At 34.2% G+C, this 4262-nt stretch overlaps 1 protein-coding gene across 10 annotated transcripts in view; it reads right to left on the bottom strand.

The window, feature by feature from the left end:
• The window catches only part of TARP (TCR gamma alternate reading frame protein), a 48658-nt gene that overhangs the window by 40744 nt on the left and 3652 nt on the right, over nt 1-4262 (bottom strand). For 3 of the 10 annotated variants that reach the window (XR_001882978.1, XR_001882974.1, XR_001882977.1), the window contains exon 1: nt 3164-3250. The exons of 2 other annotated variants lie outside the window; for them this stretch is intronic. The gene's annotated coding sequence lies outside the window, so the exon portion shown is untranslated. Of the gene's footprint in view, nt 1-3163; nt 3724-4262 lie in introns of those variants that run through there. 5 more of the 10 variants (XM_017860165.1, XM_017860164.1, XM_017860167.1 and 2 more) reach the window with 4 other exon arrangements.

Below are 4262 nucleotides of genomic sequence, written 5' to 3'. Positions count from 1 at the left end.
TTTTTTTTTTTCTTTTTTTGAGCCTGCGGCTTGCTCTGTCACCCAGGTAGGAATGCAGCAGCACAATCAGGGCTCACTGCAGCCTCAACTTCCCAAGCTCAAGTGATCTTTCCACCTCAGCCTCCCAAGTAGCTGGGACTACAGGTATGCACCACCATGCCTGGCTAATATTTGTTTTTTGTAGAGACACATTTCACCATATTGATCAGGCTGGTTTCAAACTCCTACACTCAAGTGATCTGCCTGCCTCAGCCTCCCAAAGTGCGGGGATTATAGGTGTGAGCCACCATGCCTAGCCATTTTGTTCACTTTTATTTTTAACAATACACAGTCACTTGTTTTAGTGAGAATCTGCTTCTACATGTACGTACTGTCTATCAAGTTGACCATGTAGCTTCAATGTGTATACCATGAGCAGTCGTCCTAGTTAATATCTAACTTTATGTAACATCTCAATTTCACATCTGCACCCTCCAAGTTCTGGGGTGGAGCAGTATTTACAGTTGTACCTCCAGATTATTCACCATCTCTTAAATTTAGAAACAAAATGTCAACATTTCTAAAGCTCTTACTTAAATTTTGTGTTGATTATTTTCAGAGATACTCTTGTGTTAATCTTATCCAGTAATACACTTATCAAAATTTTGTTTTGATTTAGAAAATATTCACCAAAAGCACATTTTATTTTGGAATTTAATTTGAAGTTTAAGCATGACTAAGAAGGCACCAGGGGTGTATTTTTTTATACTGATTTTTATATAAATTTACCCCATTAATTAGAAGGTCTGTGTAAATCAGTGTATCTCTATTTTGACTCTTTATATCTCTCCCAGAGTTTGTGTCTGTTCTATATGCTACTTAACTGCTTTAAAGCTCCATTATTCTCTTTGTCTTAGCCTGCTGAATAAAATGTATATGTAATTGCTCTATTAAAAGCCATGGTTCCAGAGCTTCTTATACGCATAGGGTCAAGATATATAACAAAGCATTATATGTTTACAAAGGCATATTACTTGAATCTGGAATGTTAATGGGTTATACATTTATTTTTAATCTAATGTTACAATTCTTTCTAATGTGATTTTGAATTGAAACTCCAATGCTTTGACTGATTTGAAGTGAGTTTAATAATTGAACAATTTCTTAAGAAAATAAGAATTAAATTTCTCATTTGAGAAGAAAAGAAAACAATCTTGATAATTTCTGTTTCTATAACAAAGCTTCTGATTTTCATACAAAATTAATAAACATATACAGTAATATTAATTCTTGAGCATGTTATAAATTTAATTAGGCATAACGCACTTATTTTAATTTCATACTCTTTGCTTTTGGTGCCAATAGTATTTTACTTTTTACACTTGTGAGCCAGTGTATATTTTTCCACCATATAGTTTGTTTCTAGTTTTAAAAGCATGTTACAAAATGTAAGATTAATTTTTCAATTGTACGTTATATTTCGATAATTTTAGTCTCTAGTCAGTATATTTTCCAATCTAATTTTCATCCTAGGCAATAGTGTCTCTTCATGGAAATACTTCTAATTCATTGTACGAAAGAAATTAAAAATCAAGTGATAAACTTGGGCATTTTCTGTGTGGTACCACAGCATTCATTGCCTCTTGTCCGCTTTCTTTAGCTAGATTCTTTAACTTTCATTCTTTTCAGGACAAAATGAATCTGGAACTTCCATAACTTTCTCAATGTAATAGTTAACTAATCATTAAATAACATACTTCATTATACCTGGTAAGGGCCCATATTCTGGATCATCCTCTCACATGATTTTTAAAAATACTACTATTAAGATGTACATATTAAGAGTGTTTTTTATGGTCAAGTGTGGTTAAGTTTTTACTTCAATAATAAATAGAATTTATATATTTTATTTATTTAAAGTAATAAACCTACTGGATTCATCTATGTACATTCATTGGCATAATCAAATAGTATATGTGAGTTAAATTGCCTAAGTTGTTTGTAGTTTATTAAAATGCAGCATTGTAAATTTACCAAATATCAACTACATTTTCTTTAGATGGCATGATATATTAAATATACATATGGGTATTTATTTAAGTGTTCTCTATTTCTTATTTTTTCATTAGATAAATAATTATAGCCATTTTATGTTTAAATATGTATTTCAGATTTATGATGCTTCCAACTATGATTTGATATCTTGACCATTTTTGGTAAGATCTTAACCTTTTTTTTTCCTGAGACGTACAAACAGAACCCTAAACTAACTGGCTATAAATCTTAGGACCAATATGTTGGTGTTAGAAATGGTATCAATTAAGATAAAGGATTAAGTAAAGCACATAGAACAACAAAATAAAAAATAAGCATCTTAATTCAATGTTTTTTTCAAGTGATTAAAAGTTTGCTAACAAGAAACGAATCGTTAATTTCAATTTTTGTGTGTGTGAGCCAATGTTAAGATAACCTTCCATTTGAGCAGTTAGAAGCACAGCTGAATCCTCTGGAGAAATGCTGTTCTTTAAATTTTATGGGCTGAAAGCAACTCTCCATAGTCGATCCCATTCTCTCTTTACATGTGAATCCAGAGAACATTTGTTGGGCACCTATTTTGGGTTGGACAATGTGCCGAGTACTTAATTCACACTATCTTGTGCAATTCTTATACAACCCGGCTGAATTCATACTGTTATCCCATTTTATGGATTAGAGAACTGAGGCCAGAGAATAATCAATCAGTTTCACTTATCAGAGAGTGGTGGAGCCAGAGTTCCAGGTGGACCTGACTCCAACACCCCGGCTCTTTCACAACAAGAGTAAACATCTCTTTGACCATCAGAGATGAATACATGTCCACTTCATAGAGTGTGTCACGAACTTCCCTGTCATAATATATTTTGTCTCAGGGCCAAAAATTTTAATGATATCATTTCATACATTATATATGAGCACTTTATAGAGGTCCATATATGCACAAAGCCAAATCCTATTATGATATTTATGCAATGTTATCTATGTTCTCTTTTAGTATGAGCATTTGTTTTAAAGTCTCTCCTGAGATTTCTACATTAAATCCCCATCCAATTCCTCTTTTTTCTAAACATTATTACATTATTTCAATTTAATCATTTCTTGCCTTCCCTCTATTACCTTGGAAATATTGTAGTCTTCTGATACTTACCTGTGACAACAAGTGTTGTTCCACTGCCAAAGAGTTTCTTATAATAATTCCACAGTGATTCAGTCCATATCAAAAACTCTAATTCAGTTTCCCTGAGTTCTTCAAATTCTGGTGGTCTGGGATTCTCAAAAGACCAGGGTTCCAGTCCTGGTTCATTTTGCTCATAACAAGTTCTGTTGCTCCACAAATCAAATAACTTAAAGCTTTTGGTGTTTTATTTCTCTAAAAACAGTGATGTTAGTGGAGATCAGTTCAACATCGCTACCAGCACTGAAGTGAGACCAAAATGAAACAAGATATAAAAAAGCAATTTGATTAAAATGCTATAGGTGCCAGTGCGGTGGCTCGTGCCTATAATCCCAGCACTTCGGGAGGCTGAAGTGGGAGGATTGCCTGAGCTGAGAACTTCGAGGCCAGCCTGGGCAACATAGTACCTAGTGAGACCTCACCTTTACTAAAAATAAAATAAGCATTGGCTGAGCATGATGTGCATGCCTATAGGCCCAGCTACTCAAGAGGCTGAGGCAGGAGGGTCACTTGAGCCTAGGAGTTTGAGGCTGCAGTGAGCCTTGATCACACCACTGCACACCCACCTGGGGAACAGGTGAAGAGCCTGTCTCAAAAAAAAAAAAAAAATGCTATGGAAATATAAGAGGTTATGATGATGATGTCATCATCATTGTTATGATTAGCAGTCTGTTTGCTATGATTGTGTGCCTTGACATGATATTTTAACCCTATAGGACCAAGCATTGTCTTTACTAAAAAAAAATTCAGCATTTTGGAGTGGCGGTTAAATCCATAGCAATTAAGCAGGAAGAATCACTTCTTTCTCAGTTCCTCTGTTTGCATTCCACTTTGCTTTGACACGCCTGGGATTCTGAAAGCCATCGTCCCCGTCATCACAAGAAACATGCCTTCCACACGCCCAATCTTTAATAGGTTATCATTTGCCTTATCTGCCGTGTTAAGAAAATCAAAGGGAACATTGACTGAAGTCTAATATACTCAGTCAGTGTATGGAAATTCTTCACTTTTGTTTTTCAGAACAAGTGAGGCTTTTTCTTTTTTTCTTTTTTCTTTTTTTTTTTTTTTTTTT

The sequence above is a fragment of the Rhinopithecus bieti genome, unplaced genomic scaffold (assembly GCF_001698545.2).
Source record: "Rhinopithecus bieti isolate Rb0 unplaced genomic scaffold, ASM169854v2 scaffold_51732, whole genome shotgun sequence".
NCBI classification, from domain to species: Eukaryota; Metazoa; Chordata; class Mammalia; order Primates; family Cercopithecidae; genus Rhinopithecus; species Rhinopithecus bieti.
Note: the sequence above shows the minus strand (reverse complement) of the source record. Positions and strands in the feature narration are given on the sequence as shown.